Below are 21,740 nucleotides of genomic sequence, written 5' to 3'. Positions count from 1 at the left end.
GCTCAATTTTTTATTGTGCATCTTAAGTTTCTATTTTTGATTATGCATTCCACATCATCTATTAAGCTTTCCCTTTCTAAATTCCAACAATTTGTGCCTGTGTTAGGGATGCCTACATTAGGCCTAGATGACAGGTACAAATATATTATAGTTCTATATTTCCTCTCTATTATTCAGTAAGTGTATTTACGACAGGGAACACCTCCAACCTAGCTTCCATACAAAGCAGCCAATGAAGTATGCTGAATGAATAAGCATACATCATTTAGAACATCATTCAGAGAGAATGTACACATCTTACTGGAGATTCTGGTGTGCAAGAAAATTAAGAGCTCCTCTCACTGTTTTCTATAACTGAAATTTAATTTCTCTTCTACCATTTGGGAAGCTCTGTCTTCCTGGGGTTGCTCAAGCAGGGTTATGATAGGATTCTGGGATTAACATGTTGGCAAAGTGATGAGGGCTGGGCTGTTGGGTGCCTCTGGGTGCCAAGTCATCGAGCATAGCTAACTCCACTGCCACTGAATTAGTTGACATTTTTAGCCCTTGACTTATTGGGTATTAGCAGCATTCAAAACTGATAAATGCTCTCTCCTTGATTCATACTACTTCCTTGGCTTCCATGATTTCATCCTCAAGGAGGAAAGTTTTCTTCCTTCCTCTCTGGCTACACATTTTTTGCTCCTTTGTGCTCCTCCCTCTACTGTACTTAATCATTACGTGCCATAGTTCTATGGGATTCAGTTGAATGATCTACTCTATCCCTAAGGGAATTCCAACCCCAATCAAAAATTGTATCACAGGGACACCTGGGGGGCTCAGCGGTTGAGCATCTGCCTTTGGCTCAGGGCATGATCCCGGAGTCCCAGGATGGAGTCCCACATCGGGCTTCCTGCATGGAGCCTGCTTCTCCCTCTGCCTGTGTCTCTGCCTCTCTCTCTCTCTGTGTCTCTCATAAATAAATAAATAAATATTTTAAAAAATCGTATCACAGGCCCAGAGTCTTCTATGATATCCAAACATACAATAATAACCTCCTATTTGACATCTTCATCTGAACATCTCAAAGACAGCTCAAATTTGATATTGCCATAAATCGTGATCCTGGAGACCTGGGATCGAGTCCCACGTCAGGCTCCCTGCATGGAGCTCCCTCTGCCTGTGTCTCTGCCTCTCTCTCTCTCCTCCCAGTGTATTCTCACGAATAAATAAATAAAATCTTTAAAAAAAATGATATTGCCATAAATGCAGCAACAATTTCCTTATCCATCCTAAACTGTTCCTCTTGTAGAATTCCTTTCTCAATGAACAGCACCAACATACACTCAGTTCATACATGAAATGTCAACATCACACACTTGTATGGATAAATACCACCATCCATGCAAATACACCTTCCCCCACACAGCTATATGGAATAGCACTACCACCCACTTGGATGTAGGAGTCACCAGGTCTCTCTCTCTCTCATTCTCAATATCCAATCCATCACCAAGACCTGAAAATTTTACCTCTTAAAAAGGCCTTATATAGCCCCCTTCTCTTTCTTTACCCCTACCTCTCCGGGCTGAGCTACTACCATCGACTCTGATCTGAACCAGAACAATGGACTCCAGGGCCTTCCTATAATCAATGAGTGCTCTCCTCCAATCTGAAGCCATTATTAGCTTTCCAGTGTCACTCTGATTAAAACTCTTCCTCAATGGCTTCCCATTGTTCTCAGGATAAAGACTGGTATTGTGATAGTCCCAGGTGTGATCCTGCCCTTTCCACCCTCTAGCAGCATATCCCCCCACAATGTCCCTGGTTCTCTGCACACCCTGTATCTTGTTGAGGCCATGTGTTTTTCCCAACATTGCAGTGAGCCTCCACATATGATCTCTCTCTCCCTTACTTGAAGCATCCTCTGTCCTCCAGTTTTCACCTCAGTAACCTCTCACATCTTTCAGAGCCCTAACCCTACTTTCTCAGGGAAGACTTCCTCACCTCCCCCTCAAGAACAGGTGAAAACCCTTTTTACACTTTTCTTAACACCACAAACCTCTTCTCTGAAATGATTTCAACTGCAATTTTACCTTCATTTGTGAGGTCATTTGATGAAAGCCCATGTCTTCTACTAGAGCATCAGCTCTTAAGATGATACAGATCTGACCACTGACTCATCAGCACCTGGCATTGTGCCTGATATCCAACAGATGCCCAGTAACTATGTGTTAAATGAGCATTCTTGACCGAATAGAATATTAACAAGAAAACTGGCAATGCTTTTATAAGCATATTCAAGCAGCAACAACAGAAAATCTTTCATAGCTTTCATCCTGAAATGTGAGTATGGAAGTGGGGTGGGGTCCACCCAAGTAGGTCAGGTGTGGTCCGAAGCTATTCATTAGCATTAGAGACTGAGAGACTGAGTAGTGGAAATCATAGGTGGTGGTCAAAATGAGATTGCCTACATTCTCCTACATGCTACATTAACTCCACACCCAGGGTGAGGTGGTAATGGGAAGAATGGTTTGCTCTCCCCAATGAAAAGGGAGAAACCATTAGCTCCTCAGCCTCTCCTGCTTCTGCTTAAGAATAACACTTAATAGTAGATATCAAAAGTAACACTTAATAGTAGATATCAAAAATTAACCGAGTGCCTACTTTGTCCTGGACAGGGAAACTTGTATACATTATTATACACGATCTACATTTATACTGCAAAATATAACTGTCCCCATAGTACAAATGAGGATACTTGATTCAAAGAGATAAATAACTTTCCCAAGGCCAAATCACCAGTAAATGAGAGAACCAGGATGCAACCTAAAGGCTGGCTGTCTTCAAAGCCATTCTATTGACACACCCTGCTGCTGCCACTGCCTCTGCACAAAGAAAAGCAGCTGCAAACAGCCAAAATCTAGTGGCTGTGAGGAGGTACGTGCCTGGTGAACAATGCAGTCTAAAAGCAGTTTTAATATCAGTCGTCATCAAGAAGGACCAGAGCAGCCAGAAAGGAGTAACAGAAACATGGAGTAAGCTGGATGTGGCATTTGAAGCACATTAGAAGCATACGAGAAGGTTGGATCACACAGGAAAAGTTCTCCACGGTGAGGCTCTGTCCTGCTCCAATACCCTCTGGTAGGGAATCAAGGAAGGCAAAGGTCTGGTCCTGATGTTGGAGGGTGCTGGCCAGACGTGTTGTTTTGTTTCCACTATGGAAGTAATCCCAGAACTTTCCTTCTCTACACTAGTGGCCAGAGAAACCCTTGATTTAAAAAACAAAACAAAAACAAAAACAGAAAAAAAAAAAAAAAAACAAGAAAACTTTGTATAAAGCAGATTTGAGAGTGTGTTGTTTTGAGATGCCCAACTTGGGAAAATATAGTACAGATAAAATTCTTAGATTCCTTTAAGTAGCCAACTCCACAGGCTTCAAGGGTTTTTTGGTGTGTGTGTGTGTGTTTAAATAAAGTATGCATTACTGGACAAAGAGGCTTAGGAATCAGGCATACATAACACAGGAGGTTGAAGAGAAATTAGCATTTCCTAAAAGCATGTTTATATTCAACCCTGGTAAAGGATGGTTTACATCCAGAAGAATTAGAAGGCAGGTGGGGAAATGCATTTTGAGACTGATTAAGCCATAGGTCTTTTAGAAAGAGTGAGATAATAGAAGCCAAGTTGTTTTTCTTTTTTATTTGTCTTAGAGAGTAAGCCAGCGACCACAGGAGCAAGGGGGAGAGGCAGAGTGAGAGGAAGAGAGAAGTCTTAAGCAGACACCCTGCTGAGATCATAACCGGAGTCCAAACCAAGAGTCAGACACTTAATCAACTGTGCCAGCCAGGCGCCGCCCCAGAAGCCAAGTTTTTAAAGATAATACTCCAACAGCATCCACAGGAAGGGATGGAAGAAAGAAGAAAGTGATATAGAGAGACCAGCAAAGAAGCTATAGGATTGAGGACTTCAATCACAGGAGCAGCTGGGAGATCTGACGGAGAGAGGGGGACACACAAATACCAGGAAGGAGAAACTGGGGGGCCCGGATCACTGAAGATTAAGATAACACACTAGTTATCTGCAAATAAGGTCAGATGCACATGAATATGATAATATTTTAATTTGACACGAACACATGGTTCCTTTAAGCCACATTTGTTGAGCACGGTGCTAAGCACTGCTGGGACACAGCAAGAAAGGATCAGTATTCAAATGTTTAGAAAAGACAAATAGAGACGCAGAATGGTGGCTTACCTAGGATGGCCAGGGGATGGGAATAACTATAAATGGATACAAGTGTTAGCTAGGGCCCAACAGGGAGGTACTCGAACAGTGGCTGCAAGCTATCAACAGGGAGGAGGAGGGAAAAAGGACAAAAGCAGAGGAAGAATGTGACTTCTGTAAAACAAGCAGCTCCCACAAAGAGACTTATACCCAAGTGTTTCACCAGATACCTCCTTGACTGAGCCAGTGTGAGCCAAGGACCTGTGCAGAAGCCCCCGGAGGTGCCCTAAATAGCTCATTTGAGTGCTAAGATCTCCTCCAACGAGGGGTTTTCTACCATTTTTTCAAACATACAACATATGCACTAGCATGCTGACATGCTAGACATGTGCACCAGAACCCAACTGCCTCAGTAATAAAGTATGTATAAACTCCGGAATGCATCAAGCCTCCTGCCCCTAGCACACTGAATAACAGCCAACCCCACACGGAGACAGCGCTGAGAGACTATCTCCCTGTCCCCTGACTTGCTGCAAATAATAAAAAATAATTTTAAAAAAAGCCAAGAGACTCAGGCTGGTCTACTGTCCCACACACCCCAAGTGGCAGATCCTTTGTGTCGAGAGATACAAGGGAACCTTCTTCTGGGGTGATGGAAGTGTTCTAAAAGTAGATTGTATTAGTGACTGCACAACTCTATATACATCTACTAAAAATTATTAAAACTGTACCTCAATATACGGGGTGACTTTTATGGTATACACATTATCACTTAGTAAAACTCTTCTTAAAAAGTTATAAGAGCTGTGGGCAAAGAAAGTAATACAGAGTACGGAGAGTTAAGAGTCAAGCAGGGGGCTGGTGGGTAGCTTGCAGTTTTAAAATAGGGAGATCAGGGACACCTGAGTGGCTCAGCAGTTGAGTGTCTGCCAGAAACCCTTGATTTAAAAAACAAAACAAAACAAAAACAAAAACAAAACAAAAAAAACACAGAAAAACAAGAAAACTTTGTATAAAGCAGATTTGAGAGTATGTTGTTTTGAGAATGCCCAACTTGGGAAAATACAGATAAAATTCATGCTCAGGGCATGATCCTGGAGTTCCAGGATCAAGTCCCACATCGGGCTCCCTGCATGGAGCCTGCTTCTCACTCTGCGCCTATGTCTCTGCCTCTCTCTGTGTGTCCCTCCTGAATAAATAAATAAAAATATTTTTTTAAAAAAATTATAGGGCAGCCCGGGTGGCTCAGCGGTTTAGCGCCACCTTCAGCCCAGGGTGTGATCCTGGAGACCCGGGATCGAGTCCCACACCTGGCTCCCTGCATGGAGTCTGCTTCTCCCTCTACCTGTGTCCCTGCCTCTCTCTCTGTCTCCTCTCTGTGTATTCTCATGAATAAATTTTTTTAAATCTTTAAAAAAAATAAAAAATAAAAAAATTATGGGCCTCCCTGAGAAGTTGGCAACCTCTGAGCAAAAGCCTGAAGAAGGTGAGGGAGTGAACCTGGGGGTAGTCAGAACCAAGCACACCCCAGCCACAGGGAACCATGAACTATTGCACAGGTTCTAAAGCAGAAAGGAGGCCAGTGAGACCAGGGCATGAGTGGACAAATAAAGAGGAGGAGGGGAGGACAGGGGATAAGAGATGGTGCAGAGTGGACTGATTCTTGGGATGGAAGCTCTTGCAGTTTTGAGCAAAAGAGAAACACACCCTGAGGAGATGAAAGGATCACTCGGGCTGGCTCCTCTAGTGAGAAGACTCCATGGGAGGCAAAGGAGCAAGAAGTGCTGCTGTGTGGGATGATGGTGGTAGCAGGGCTGTGGTGATGTGGTGAGAAACAGGCAGGTTCTGGGGATACTAAAGGGAGATCCCACAAAATTTCCTTACTGCTTGGATATGAGTTTGCAAGACAAGGAAACCAAGGTCACCTCTAAGGTTTGGGGCTTGAGCAACAAAAGATGCAGAGACTCTGGATGAGGCAGGTTTGGAAGAAAGACTTTTTAAAACATGTATTGAGGGGCGCCTGGCTAGCTTAGTCAGTTAAGCAAATGACTCTTGATTTTGGCTCACATCATATCAGGGTCATGGGATTGAGCCCCAAGTTCGGCTGGTGCTCAGCATGGAGTCTGCTTAAGATTCTTACCCTCTCCCTCCGCCTCTCCCCCCATCCCCTGCTTGTGCATTCTCTCTCTCTCTCTCTCTCTCTCTCTCTCTCATGAATAAATCTTAAAAAATAAATAAATGCATGTATCGGGAATTTTGTCACCCTGCTATGTATGCTAAAATCACTTCATATAATTTTGGTAACTTTCTTTTAAAGATCAGTATCATTGTAGGGTAAGTTTCCTTCCAATACATTCATTTGTTGAAGCATTTTAGGCAAATGAATTGGTCATACAAAATGTAGAAATGTTTATTTAAAATTCTGATTCTTGGTCTTCCTTGCATTCTGAGGACTGCTGAACAGCTTATTTTCTTATAATTTCTTAATTATATTTCTAATGACATTAGACTTAACTTGCCTGAAAAGGTCCTGCTGCCAGTCCAAGCTAACCAATAAAACTGCAGTGACACCAAATGGCAGTCACTCATCCTTGAGCTATTCTTCCTAAAGGAACCGGCTAAACTGGGAAAAGGCCCAAACAATGGATGTTGGGATATACAAACAAAATCCACCTCCTATAAAAATACCGATGTCAAAGCAAAATTCATGAAGCGTCACAAAGAAGTGCCAAAATTCAAGGTCAATCTCTCTTGTGACTTCTCCCCAGGAGAGTGCTACTGTAAAGATATGAAGGTAGGAAAGGCTGAATTCTTATCTAGAGATTTAAATAATACCTACTCTCATTTCATCATGTGAAATACAGTTTTTTTCCTTTTTGTACATCTAAATTTATGTGTGTGTGTTTTTGGTTCTCTCCATTTATTCTGCACATTTGGCCACCAGATTTCTCTATGTGATCATTATCATTAATACGTGAGTTAGAAATACAAATTAGACGGAGCAGCTGTGCCCAAGGCCATTACTTCCTATAATTTGGCACAGATGGCCAAAAAGATGATTTTGGCAGAATGGCCAAGTGCTAACCACCTAATGAGGCTGCAGCCTCAAAACTAACTGACGGTAAATGCAATTGTACAGTTATCTTCACCTCTCTCTCCTCTCTCTCTTACTCCCTGTCATATTTTCTCTCTCTCCTCTATCTCCTCCCTCTCTCTTTCTCTCTCTCTCTTCTCCCTGACATAAAAGGCAGAACTGTACACTTTCTATTTTTTGGCAAAATTCTAAACACAGCATTTTACCTGATTTTCTAGGGATGAAAAGGTAACTCAATACAACAATTCCAGTTCGGAAATGGTCATTGTTTAGGTCAAAAGACCTTTTTCTTCAACTCAAAAATCTTCCTAAGTATAAAAAAACTTTTCTGCAAAAAACAAAACAAAATTTTTTAAAAATCCCTTCCTGCAATAGGGATTAAGCCGGTCTGTCCCTCAGTGTTAAAGAAACCACCACAATAGACACGATGATGATTACATTACCAGGGAAAAATAAATATAAGTATGGTATCTGCCTTTTGCTCATAACACTCACACACCTGAAAATGACTTCTCTTGAGGTTATAATTAGGCAACATTTTTACCACGCATAACTCTGATCACTTTCATAGCTGTCTAAAATTCATTTATAATTTCACAAGCTGTCTAATGGCAAGGTTTCTTTATCTCCTTATCTCTATAGGAGTGCTTAACAGTTTGCATATCTTCCCAAAATGTCTGATAATTCAAATGTTTTGATGTTTTAAGTTGATGATCATTAATAAGGTCACAAAATTCCCCTCAGACACAAATGATGCACACAAGAGATGTGTCACAAATAAAAGATGCACACAAATACAGTCAGTCACACTATTTCATGCAGTCTGTAAGAACAGAATATTACATTTCAAAGCCTATTAAAAACCTACACAGCATTTTCTGAGCCCTCCCAAAAATAAAGAGCAAATCACAATTCAAAACTGTAACTTCTCTGCTCCCAAAATCCTGCCATAAAGATATTAGACTCTTCTGCTGTAGTTCACTACTGACCTAGGAGATCAATGACTCATAAAATTTCATGGACAGTAGAAACAGCATTCTCCATTTGGCTCATTTAATTCCATGTAATCACCATCCATGGTCTAAATCTAAAAAGGTATAAACTAAAAGCATCTGATTTTATCTTATGCAAGAATGTACATTTTATTTTATTTTATTTTATTTTTAATTTATGATAGTCACACACAGAGAGAGAGAGAGAGAGAGGCAGAGACATAGGCAGAGGGAGAAGCAGGCTCCATGCACCGGGAGCCCAACGTGGGATTCGATCCCGGGTCTCCAGGATCGCGCCCTGGGCCAAAGGCAGGTGCTAAACCGCTGCGCCACCCAGGGATCCCCAAGAATGTACATTTTAAAAATCAATCTAACAACTTTGATGTCAGATATTATAATGAGACATTTACAAAGATGCTCTCCACAGCAATCCACCTGATTAGCTATACACAAATCTGAGAGGAAAGTCATAACTTCTCGGTTTTAGCAGGGAAGACATTAGTCACACATCACAACTTTTATCAAAACGGGGCACATGGTTAGTAAAGAACTGCCTGCAATATTTAAATGTCTATCAGGTATCCAGAGAGCTGTGTGACCTCAGAGCTGATCTGACTTGCCATTTTTTGTTGAGTGTGAATGACAAGAAAGCTGAGGCCCAAATCCAGGTGGCATGGCTGATTCTAGGGAGGTAAGAGTAAGAAACAGAGTATGAGCAGGTCACTGTGCTCTAGACATGCAGTTCCCAAATTAGACCTATCATGAGAAACACACAGGGAAAGTTTCATACTCAGTGGCTCAGCACCGATGCCGATTCAAACACATTAAACACAGAGGTTCCAAGAATCTACATTTTTAAAACAATTCCAGGTCATTCTGAAAGTTGGCCTGGTTGCAAATGTCTGGGCTAGACTTATTTGTAGAACAGTGATAATATCAATATTCTAAAGCAAGATCCCAGAATGTATGATTTTCTAAAGGAATGTTCCAGATTGGCCACTCAAAAGCATTAACAGAGCATTCTTAACATAAACAGAATATCTTAAAAATATATCTTAAAAAAAACTTATTTTGTTCTCATGATTCTTAATGTTATCCCCAGTTTATACAGAAGGAGACACAGACTTCTGAAATCAAGCCTCCCCAGGCAGAACAGAAAACTCAAGGAATCGGACTCTGAGTGCCCTTGCTCCCTCAATTCACGTCATCATGCTCACCCCAATCAGCACTTTACTCCACAGAAACACTACCAGTGAGGGATTTTCAGTTCTGCTCTGTGAGAATAGCCTTGAGAAAAGGCCTTATCAACTGTAGCACTGCCATTAGGAAGCCTGGAAGTCGGCCAGGGAGGGAAAAGTGGCTGACTCCTATGAGATGATCCTCTTTCCTGGCAGAGATACTGGTGGGTGCTGTGCCATCACATAGAAAGACCCTATCCTGAAATTATCAATACACACCCATCCCTGAGGTCAACCATGAGGCTCCAGGTAAGGAGAGGCACCTGATCCTAAGAAAAGCTCTGGATTCAGTGAGCCCGAGCTTCCTAAATACCTTGGTTAACACTGTATCCAACCCATGAGGTGGGCTCACTTAATACTGTGATGCAAAAGGTCCTCTTACATCCTCTATTCTCTTAGTCAACAAAGAAACAGTAAACTTGAGGCATTGCAAGTTTACATCTGAACAAAGAATGATGGCAATAAAATTCTAAAATCATCACCAGATATGGTTTTTGAAAGAAGTCAATATGGAAAAAGCAGAAGAACTCTAATAATGCAGTGCCCAAAAAGAAAAATACAGTAATCAAGGCACATAGTTAAAGGGTCTGGGAATTTTATGATCCATTAGGTCTTTCACCCATAGGTAAAGTATATCCTCCATTTCACAGACAATATGTAGGCCTGTTGGTACCACATAGTTAAACCATGGAACTAACTCCTCCTGTCCCAATTCCACGCGCACCAAACCGTCAGCACCAGGAAAGTATGTGCTGGCCAAAGAATGTCACCCACATCTGCAAACCCACTGACAGTTACATACATCATATATATTAATATTCCCTTTTAAAGCAATACAAACGTGACAACAATAAATTAACTGTAGACTTCTGGTGAGCAACGCTGGCAAAACACCATGAAACACAGAAATTTAAAAAATGGACAACTTTGTAAAAGATTATGAGGTCAGAGAAGGGAAATTTATCATAAAACCTTATAGATGACACTAAGATTCACAAATTAGGATTTCAGTAAAAAGCCTAATTAAATGCAATGTAGAAAGGCCTAAAGGCTGTGCGTGAGTTTCTCAAGTGACATTTGATCAATTAGGAAGCCCTATCTGTAGGTGATAATAAATACCTTCAAGACAAGATAAATAGCTTTGACTCAAAGCTAAAGAAGATAAGCTGATCCCAAATTAAATCAGATTGTAGGTTATTAATGTTTTCATAAAAGGAAGAACCAAAACTTTCATTACATATTTCTTTAGGCTTTAAATTCTCAAAAAACCAATCAGCCATATCAGCTCATGGACATCAGTCTGAGAAAGACTAGTGAATCCTCGAAGCCCTTGAAGGGTTACTGGATTATATCTACACTATTACCCATCACGAGACAGTGTTAAAAAAAAAAAAATGCCTCCTTTCAGGGAATGTCACATAGAGTAGATGAGGAAGCAAGTCAAAAAAGACTGTACCAAAATAAATATCCTCCATTCAGATAGCTACCTCAATTCTAAACCTAAATTTCCAAAATAATAACCACAGCTATCACTTGGGAGTGACTGAAAATATCTTCATATTTTAAGTAGACATTTTTTTCTTAGTAATATGATTTTGTAACTTTGCTGCTCTGTGTATTCAATGCAAACACAAGACTTGGCACTGGTACCATCCTGGCTACTGTATTTTTCATTATCGAATCGACACTTCCCTATAATTAATGCCCACAACACATCAAACCTTTTTGGAGTTTAATTGTAATATATTATCTTCTGGATCCATAGAGATAAAAGGAACAGATAAAGAATATTCTATCTTTGACAAACGATTACAAATTTAGCATTAACAATTCCCTAAGCTTTATTTTAGATAAATGCACTAATATTACTCACCAACTACTAAAAATACATCTGAATTATTAAATTGCAACACATTTAAAGAAACACTGAAATAAGCACATATATACATACACACTAGAACACATAACAGTCTTTTCTGGAGGGATGTGCTTTTGTGATTGATTATATGATAAAAACAAAATTTAGCTTGGTATAGTGTATTCCTAAAATTTACTGTTCAGGTTGCCTTCCTATAAATGTTTTTTGTCATACCTACTACAAAAGTCACCAGGACAGTGGACTGCCTGCAGCTCCCACAACTGTCTGGATTACCCCAAGTCCACAAACTACAAGGGGGTGACCATGAAAAAGTCAAGACACACTGACCTCATCTGTACTACTAGGTAGTCAGAGAACTAGATGATACCAAAAAAGTAGAAAAATTACTCTACCCCTTGTGAGGATGAGTGTTGCTTGGTGGGGGCAGAGGAAGGGCAGATCGTGGTGCAGAGAACAAAGAAAAACAAAACAGATTTAACTGGAAAGTATTCTCTTCAGGAAGCCTTTAATCCTATCTGACTTGAAAGTGAATTTGAGGAGTTTTTTCTTTGAGCCTGGTGAGCTCTTGACCTTCTCATAAAATTTACATAATTCTCCATGAAGGGAAATCCTTAGTTGTCTAAAAAAATGTAGGCAACTATACCTTGACCTCACAGAAAGGCTAGGAAGTCTGTATCCACGAGATCCTAGGTGCCGTTACTATTAATTCCACAGGGGACACAAGGGGTGCCTCTGAGCTTTTTACAGATGGGGACCCCTGAGGAAAGCCTTATAAGAGCCCTCATCAGCTGCCTTATTCCTGTAAGAAAGAGGGGGAGGTAGCTTGCCAGAGAGGAAAGACACCAAAATATATGTCCCTGAGGGCCCACCCAAGCAGCCCACCACTCACTCAAAACTCCATTACACTAAGAGGCTAGCTCCTCTGTAACACTGGCAGACCAGATTAAGACATTTTATATGGTACATGAAAATTAAGTGGTATATGGTATATGAAATTTAAGTGTATCATACCCTCAGGTTGAGGAAGACAAAGGTAGGGAAGTAAGGAGAAGCACAGGAAGGAATTAAGCACCAAGATCTTATTATGCACCAGGCATTGTGTTAGATGTTTTTTTAATGCATATTTTATTTAATCTCAAAATAGCCCTATAATGTAGGTAATAGCATCCCCATTTTATAGATGAGGAAAATGAGACCTACAGGGGATATGTAGCCAGACTGTAGATAACAGAGCCAGGAAGTGTCAAATTAGTATTCAAATCCAGGCCCCAAGTGTCATGTTCTCCGCGCTGTGCCAGGCTACCTTGCACATACAACTTAAGAACTAAAACTCATAAATAATAAGGCTTCTAAGTAATGATTTAAAATGAGGTACCAGAATTTATGTCATAAAAAATTGCAAAATGCCTCCTCCACTGCTCTTGGCTTCTGTCCCATTAGCATTGAATGTGTTCCCACTGAAGCAATCATCCAGAATGGAACTACTTATTCGATCAATATCCTGTATGCCAAACCGGTTGTCGGGGGTGGGGGGCGGGGAGCCCTGATTCTAAGTAGCTGGAACTGGCTCATCTGGCATGAAATGAGGAATATATTATGCCTCAAATAAACATGTAGGGGAAAGTCAAGAGTCTATGAAAACTGCCAGACTTTCCTTCTTCATTTAAAAATCATCTTATCAGGTCAGTAATTTCAACCTTGCAAAGCTAATTTAGACAAATTTACAGCTTTCTGTGTTTTTGCCATGTGCAGAACTAATCTGACTCCAAGTCAAGTTGGCAAAACCATTTTTATACATAAATTCTTTTTCAAATCTCACCAAAATTTATAATACCGTATGTCTAAATCGAATTAATAAAATGCATTAACACATCGCAGTGTGCATACGAAACAAGGCAAGAACAAAAAGGGTATGAAGTTAAGTTCTGTGCTTCCTCAGCTTAGGGTAGATTTCAGCGACAAGGGGATGGGAATGAATAATCCTCTTGGACACAACAGGACCAGGGAAAGGGGAACAGAATAAATCCCATCTATTAATTCTTAGTAAGAAGGAAAGTTAAGATATTGTAGGTTAAATTCCTAAATTCTAATCTCCACAGTGAAAGAAATTGTGAGATAATGGGAACCAGCATGTAAGGACAAGAAAAGGAGAGAAAGGTACTACCTAACACAGAGACTGCCTCCACTGGCCTATCGTCACTGTCGCCAAAAAGCTACGTAAGAAAGACAGACTCCTCACATCATTTGTTCAGAACGTTTTTCCATTACTGTGAAAAGCAAATCATCATACTGGCTTATATTACACTTGATGGGAGTTAAAATGTCCTCCATGCTAGACTCTTGCTAGCTATGGCGTGTCTCTATTTCACCTCATCCTCTTATCTTGTGCCCATCATTCTAACGAGTAGCTCTCTCTCCCACTCACTGCAGATCTAGTACTTGAAGCCAAATCCGACTTCTGCTAGAGGGTCACATTTTTTTTTTTCATATCTCCATCCAGGTACCAGAAATACTGACTCGATCAAGAGCAGAGTACATGCATTTGTCACTCTGGGTTTGAGTATATATTTTCAAATAGCTAACAAGCAGCTTATATTTCTCCTCACTTGTCCCGCAGATGAGACTTCATCAAAGGTGTATCCAACATCAAAATCTTGGGTGGCCCGGGTGGCTCAGGGGTTTAGTGCCACCTTCAGCCCAGGGCGTGCTCCTGGAGACCTGGGATCGAGTCCCGTGTCAGGCTCCCTGCTTGGAGCCTGCTTCTCCCTCTGCCTGTGTCTCTACCTGTCTCTCTCTTTCTCTTTCTCTCTCTCTGTGTCTCTCATGAATAAATAAATAAATAATCTTTAAAAAAAATCTGCATCTGCAAGAGCCTCCCTGACTTCTAAGTCTTGGCCCTACTACAAGGTCTACACTGACGTGTTCTCATTGAATTTGCACAATCTCCTGCCCATTCTTGAAAATCCAGATATTTGTCAACTCCAACTAAACTCACATAAAATGTCTATGTACACCTTCTTTCCACAGAAAAGTGGTATCATGACAGGAAATCATGGGCCAGATGCTGGATGTTAAGAATACAGACACACCATAATAGTTCATGGATATTTACTGTGTTCCAAACTCTGTATAGAGCACATGATATACTTTGTTCACCCCTTACCCTTATGTCAGTCTTTCAGAAGAATCCATACTATCTCTTCAGATTCTCCCCTACGTCTACAACTCCCCTCTGAGTCTCCTTCACCACCTCACCTTGCTCTACTCCCTGCTACGCACCCATACTTCTGTGTTCTTGATACACTCCATTCCGTCTTGGGAGACCGTATTTCTTACCACAGCCTGTGTCATCCCTTCAGCAACAATGATGAGCTCATCAAGATCAGACCTCATGAGCATTATCCTCTCAATTCACACTTCCAACTGACTATCTCACAGAGCCTACCCTCTTTGCATAGCTGAAAGGATCTTCATTTACTAGAATCAAACCCAGCCATCAGGATCCAGCACTAATCCTCCTCCTACACAGGAATAATTTGATCTCCACAATCAGCATACTTTTTAATTTTCCCCTGTATCTGTGTTTCTACAGCATCCGGTATCTCTATCTTAGCCTTTAACACACAACTGCCTCAAAATCACAATGCCTATAACTTCCATTAGGAATCGGCAGAGAAGGAGAGGTGTGAAGTGAGGAGAGCTGCGGATGTTTTCCATTTATTTGTCTGGTTTAACTTCACATAGTCTCAGATTATCTATCGATACAATGACAATAAGATCTTTATTCTATAGAGATGTTAGGAAGAAAATATAGAAAGTAGTTTTCCATTTAGGGAAAACATAGAAGGGGCTGGAAGTGGAAGCTACCAGGAACAGGACATTTGTTTGCTCTGAATCCTTGACGGCAGAGCTGTTATCTCTATAGCACCAAGCCAGGACTTTGTCACAGTAGTAATAACATAGCTCTTTACTGGAGATGCAACATATTTCCATGAATTGAAACTGAAAGGCATTTATTTACTATCAAAGTATCCTTCTAGAGGAGGATTTTAAAATTTGAGAACTATTAAAAGTCACTGTTCAAATCTTAGCTTTTTTTTTTTTTCTTAACTGCACCTTTTTGGATCCACAAAAGAAATGACATAAATAAATGTCCTTTCTGACCCCATCAGGTCGGCTTCAGTGAAGACTGCTGACACCTCTGTAGTGTTAGAAGAAACATGAAAAGATGGCAGCTTCTCAAAAGGTATATGCTTCATTACAAGATGCTGTTATTTAAGGAGTAAACTGTATTTTCTATGTCAGCATCCTAGAAGTGAGTTCCCATTTATGTTTTCATTCCTTTGGAATATTGCGGTATTCTATGGTGGGCTTTAGCTAATTACCTAAAATCTTAGTAAGAAGTTTTTTTTTTTTTTTAAGATTTTATTTATTTATTCATGAGACACAGAGAGAGAGAGAGAGAGACAGAGACACAGGCAGAGGGAGAAGCAGGCTCCACGCAGGGAGCTCAACGTGGGATTCGATCCTGGGTCTCCAAGATCACACCCTGGGCTGAAGGCGGTGCTAAACAGCTGAGCCACTCAGGCTGCCTGAAAAAGTCATTTTTACTGAAAAGCTCAGGATGCTCCTTTTTCTGACTAACTTCTCATTCTACCTCTTCCTTTTTTTTTTCTTTTTTTTTTTTTTTCATTCTACCTCTTCCTACAATGTCAGGTACTCAACCTACTTATTCTGTAGTTTATAGTACACACCCAGAAAAAAAAAAAAAAACACCCAGGAACATAAATTTTAAACCATAAAGGCTTTTGTTTCACGAGATTAAAAAAATTCCTCTTTGGGGGCACTTCATATTCTTTTATTCTCTCTTAGGTATGAGAGGCCTAGGAGCCCTAAAAAAAAAAAAAGAAAGAAAGAAAAAGAAACTCGGACCTATTTACGAAAAGAAACACTGCATTTTTTAGATTTTAATATCAAAACCAGAAAACTCCTCACCACTCTTATAATGACGGATAGATTCATTCACATCGGTATTCCATAAGAGAAAAATATTCAAGAGTTGAATGAGAACTCCGTAACTCTGGATTGCAACTGGCAGTCCACAGGCCTTCTGTGGCCCAAATACACTTTCAATGTGGTCCTTAGTTTATAAAATGAAGGATACTTCACATAAAAATATGTAACCTTCTGTTTCCCTTGAAAAACTAGAATGTTTTAGAGCCGGAGTAGCAACAGTCATCTATCTACAAGGGAGTTGGTGCTGCCCTTTCCATAGTGGTTTTGTATGTTCCAAGTCCAGAACCCTCTCTCCCACATGGCCCCCACTGGGCCTGCTCCACTATTTTATCTTACTTGTGCATTGGAAATACAGACACAGAATTTTTTTACAGGCAAGGAATTTGGATCCAAAAAAGACTTCCCCATTCACTAGCTCTGTGACCTTCCACAAATTCTGAGTCTTGGGTCCTTCAGCTTTAAACTGCAGATAATTCCTTGACTTCACAAGATTGTTGTAGGGAATAAAAAAGAAGAGCGGGGGGAAAGTACTTCATAAAGTGTAATATAAAATATTTGTCATCTTTATTTATTTCCCAGCCCCCCTCAGTTGCACAAAACCCCTCTAATGCTTCCTCAGCTATTACTAGTTTCCTTGCTCTTCGTATTACTGGATAAGAATTTGAAGTAATAAGAGATAAAAAGATGAACAAATATCAAAGGAAAACAAAAGGAACTGCTGAATGCCAGAAGATCTTTACTAGGTCATCTCTGTTCCTAATGAAGGTATGAAATCAGTGCAAAGGATACTTAATGGATTGATGGTCCCTTCAAGTGCTGTTTTAAGTTTACCCATTAGGCACCAGAGCCTTCAAAGTAACACTGACACACCCTTCATTAGGGGTCCTGGAGAGATAATTGAGTACTGACCTCCACCTTGGCCCTCACCCAGTTCTCCAAAAAAAGGATCCAATCCAAAAAAAAAAAAAAAAACCAAAACGACAACAACGCAAGGATCTTGCTTTCTCTGTGCCTCCTTCCTCTCAACATTTCAATATGAGCTCCAAAACCTTCGAATCTTGGGAGTAATAAGGCATGGCACAAATTCTGCATCTGTATCCGTCAACATGTAGATATTTATGTAAAAAACAAAACAGTCAAGGGACCTGAAAGGAAACGGAATGTTCTTAGAGATGGGCAGAGGTGCAGAAAGCTGCACTTAATGATGCAGTGGCCATAGACATGTTAGCAAATTTGTCACGAGTGCTATCTCCTCACGTTAGGAATTCACCTGTGTATTCCTGTTGTGGCCAATTTACAGCAGATCATCCTTGGGTGGGAAACAGTTAATTCCTCTTTCACTTTTAATGTTAAGATAATAGTGCCTGAGTGAACTGCAAGATACAATGTGGCAACGGGGGGGGGGGGGATTTTCATTGGACTCATTGTTCTTTAGAGCATCACCAAAATGGGAGTGATTTATGATTCAAGACACAATCCGTTGAAAAATTCATCTGACGAATCCGTTTTAAAGCGCACGTTAGAGTGCAGTACCGCTCCTCTTGAAGTTGAATGAAACCTTGCCCAGAATGATCTTAGCGATTGCCCGATTACCACATGGTCCTCGGTGTGTATTTCATTTTTAAGAATCAAAATAAAGAACAGCATCGTCTTTAAAAGCCCGTCGTTTCAACAGATGTCCCAGGGCTGATGTTTAAGCAAGTCTCCTTGGCAACCAAGGAGCACAGCACGTCTCGGGCTGGGGGCTGGGGGCTGGGGGCTGGGGGCTGGGCGGGGAGGCGGGGTGGGGGGCACCTGCAGGGTCTGCAGAGTGAGCACCGGAGCAGTGGCTGCTCCCGCTGGGCCGCGCGGTCCGGCTGCACCCGCCGCCTACCCCTGAAATCCCAACTGCGGTCCCGCCCCCAACGGCGCACCCGGCCGCCCGCCCTCTCCCTCCGCTCTGCAGGCACCGACCCCGAACAGGTGACGGGCAGAGCCGGGCTTACCCGCCGGGGGGGAGCGGTCTGCGGGGTCAGGCACCGGGCGCTCCTGCTGCACGACGGCTCCGCTTCTCCCCGCGAGGCGGACGTTAAGAGAAACCGCAGCAGCTCCGCACTGTCGGTTTGGGGATGCGGTTGTGAAGACGCGCTCGCTAGCGTGAGTGTGAGTGTGTGTGTGTGTGTGTGTGTGTGTGTGTGTGTGCGCGCGCGCGCTCCCGGACTCTCCCGCGGGGAAACGGTGCTTGCTAGTAAATAGAAAGCAGCAGCCGGCACTGCAGGTGGCGCGTCCGCGACCGCTCTGCCCCAGGCGGCGGCGGCGGCGGCGGCGGCGGCGGCGGCGGCGGCGGCGGCGGCGGCGGCGGCGGCGGCGGCGGCGGCGGCGGCGGCGGCGGCGGCGGCTGCCCGGAGACACACTGCGGCCGACTCCGGGGCGGGCACAGGCCCGGGAGCGGCCCCGCCCCCTCCTGCCTCCGGGGAGCCCGCGCGCGCGCCCGCCTCGCCCCGCCCCCCTCCGCCGGCGAGCCCGCGCGCGCGCTGCTCCCCCCGCCCCCGCCCCCCGGGGGCGCGCACGCCGCACCTCCCAGCCCCGCCCCCGCCAGCCCCCGCGCCCGGGGACGCGCACGCCGCGCCTCCCAGCCCCGCCCCCGCCGCCGACGAGCCCGCGCACGCGCTGCCCTCCTCCCCGCCCCCACCGCCCGGGGACACGCACGCCGCGCTTCCCAGCCCCGCTGCCCGCCGCCCGGGGGCGCGCACGCCGCGCTTCCCAGCCCCGCCCCGCCCCCTCCACCGGCGAGCACGCGCACGCGCTGCCCTTCTCCCCGCCCCCGCCGCCCGGGGGCGCGCACGCCGCATCCCAGCCCCGCCCCCCGCCGCCCGGGGGCGCGCTCGCCGCGCTTCCCAGCCCCGCCCGCCCCGCCCCCCGCCGCCGGCCCCGGAAGCCCCCTCCCCCGCGCAGGCGCCCCTTCGCGCCCCTCGGTACCTGCGCGCTGGGCTGCCGCGAGCCTACCGGGTGCGCCCCCCGGTGCCCCACCTGCCTCCTCCCAGGCTCTCTTCCCCAGGGCTGGAGAAGCAGCTCGTGGGGACAGGCGGTGTGATGACCGCGACCGCTGACCCTACTGACCTATGATAGAGGTCACACTGCCCCTGTTGCTCGCCGTCCCTTTTCGACTTTACGGTGGTGCTGTGATTTCAGGGTAACCTAGAGGTTAGACTCAGGAACACCCTGAGCCTGAGAAAATGAGGAGGGGTGTTTGGTTACAGCCAAGTCAGCGTGAACGCTGCAAACAGACCACGATCCAGAACACCTCCGTGAAGTTTCAGGACCTGGCCCACTCTCGTGCCGCTTGCACCATTGATGTCATTCCTGTGTAAGTCACGCTTACAACACTTAAGCCAAGGGGATAATTGCAATAGGTAAAAATATTCCATATACTACTTTTGCATTGAAAATCCTGATCCAGGGACGCCTGGGTTGGCTCAGTGGTTGAGCCTCTGCCTTTGGCTCAGGTCGTGATCCCGGAGTCACCAGATCGAGTCCCGCATCGGGCTCTTCGTGGGACGCCTGCACCTCCCCCTGCCTAGGTCTATGTCTCTGCCTCTCTTTGTGTATCTCTTATGAATAAATAAAACCTTTAAAAAAAAAAGAAAAGAAAATCCTGATCCAATGTAGTTAACCTGTCTGGTAAAAGAAGAATGAAACTCTAAATTGGGGTAAACTGTATTTTGTAGGTCAGAGTTTAAAATACTGCAAAGATGGGATTTCACAGAATGCTAAGACCCATCTCTTGCAGGTTTGTGTCCTTCTACACTTGGGCTAGGAACAGTGCCTTGATCTACTTTGAGATAGTCTTAACACTTTCATGAGCCTCAAGTCAATGGTTCAGCAATTTTTTCAGGGTCAGAGCCACAGGTCTTAGGGGACAGTTTGCTCCCCCACCCCTTGGGGCCTGACTCTGGATTCCGGTCCTTCATTCCCATGGTCTTGATATTTGGACTTTAGGAAGCTTGGAACCTATTTAACTAGCAGTCCTGGACCCCAGGAGAGGAGCAGCAGGAAGAATGACAACTGACTGCAAACATTAGTTGAAATGCTATTCCTAAAATTTATCGCATGCGATTGGATATTTTCCATCGAGTGTGCTTTTATTTTTTTTGAGATTTTATTTATTCATGATAGACATAGAGAGAGAGAGAGGCAGAGACACAGGCAGAGGGAGAAGCAGGCTCCATACCAGGAGCCCGACGTGGGACTGGATCCCGGGACTCCAGGATTGCCCCCCCCCCCCAAGGCAGGCGCTAAACCGCTGAGCCACCCAGGGATCCCCATCGAGTGTGCTTTTATACCAGCAGACCGAATGTGAAAGCATGTTTGAACCAAAAATACTATGACTGGTGTCAATAAATAAATACTTCTCAAAGATTCATAAAATACTGGTCACTAAAGTGAATGCATCCAAAATTTTAAACCCATCTGTATTGATTGGATTATCTGTTAGTCTAGAACAAACAGAAGGTATTCGTTGAAATAGTTAAATAGAAAGAACAAAGACTATAACTGTATTTACACCGGAAAAAGTCTGTATGCTACTAACTCACCGTGAGAGTGTGTGTGTGTGACTATGTGTGACTATGGCAGGGTCTCTTACTGCCCAAACTGGGTCTGTCTTGTTCATCACAGGTAGTCCTACCTAGCACAAGGCCAGTCACATATTAGGGGCTCGATAAATATTGCTGGCTGACACATAGATATTGAGGAATTAAATAAGAAAATACACGTTAAATGTCTAGCAAAATGTTCAGAGTGCATTTTTCTCCCATAAGAGACTCCTTAAGATTGATTTAAAGTACAGATTTTTTTAATTTAAAAAAAAAAAACTTTCATTTTTCTAAAATAAGGGCCTCTGTAGTTTGTTAAATAGCCATCAAAACCCAACATGAATGTATGTTCTGGTGTACTCTGTTACTAGAAGAGCGAGTAGTCCTTAGGCACTATTTCTCTGTTGGGTACCATCATATATGGTCTTTTTCCTTATGGAGAAAATAGCTTTATTTTTTATTTTTTTTAAGTTTTTATTTATTTATTCATGAGAGACAGAGAGAGAGAGAGAGAGAGAGAGAGAGAAAGGCAGAGACACAGGCAGAGGGAGAAGCAGGTTCCATGCAGGGAGCCTGACTCAGGACTCCATGGTGGGACTCTGGGATCATGCCTCAGGCCGAAGGCAATGCCAAACCGCTGAGCCACCCAGGCTGCCTGAGAAAATAGTTTTTTTTGTTTGTTTGTTTGTTTTTTTTTTTTTTTTGAGAAAATAGTTTTAAACAATGCTTCCCAAAGTCTGT

General features: G+C 43.3%; 1 protein-coding gene across 5 annotated transcripts in view; it reads right to left on the bottom strand.

Annotated features, from left to right (window-relative positions):
• KLHL32 (kelch like family member 32) overlaps nucleotides 1-19,765 on the bottom strand; it is a 236,245-nt gene extending 216,480 nt beyond the window's left edge. For 4 of the 5 annotated variants that reach the window (XR_008665061.1, XM_055329989.1, XM_055329992.1 and 1 more), the window contains exon 1: nucleotides 18,411-18,670. The gene's annotated coding sequence lies outside the window, so the exon portion shown is untranslated. Of the gene's footprint in view, nucleotides 1-18,410; nucleotides 18,671-19,524 lie in introns of those variants that run through there. The other variant, XM_055329990.1, reaches the window with a different exon arrangement.
• Between the last annotated feature and the right edge of the window lie 1,975 nt (nucleotides 19,766-21,740).

Source organism: Nyctereutes procyonoides, unplaced genomic scaffold (genome assembly GCF_905146905.1).
Source record: "Nyctereutes procyonoides isolate TBG_1078 unplaced genomic scaffold, NYPRO_anot_genome, whole genome shotgun sequence".
In the NCBI taxonomy this organism is placed as follows: Eukaryota; Metazoa; Chordata; class Mammalia; order Carnivora; family Canidae; genus Nyctereutes; species Nyctereutes procyonoides.
Note: the sequence above shows the minus strand (reverse complement) of the source record. Positions and strands in the feature narration are given on the sequence as shown.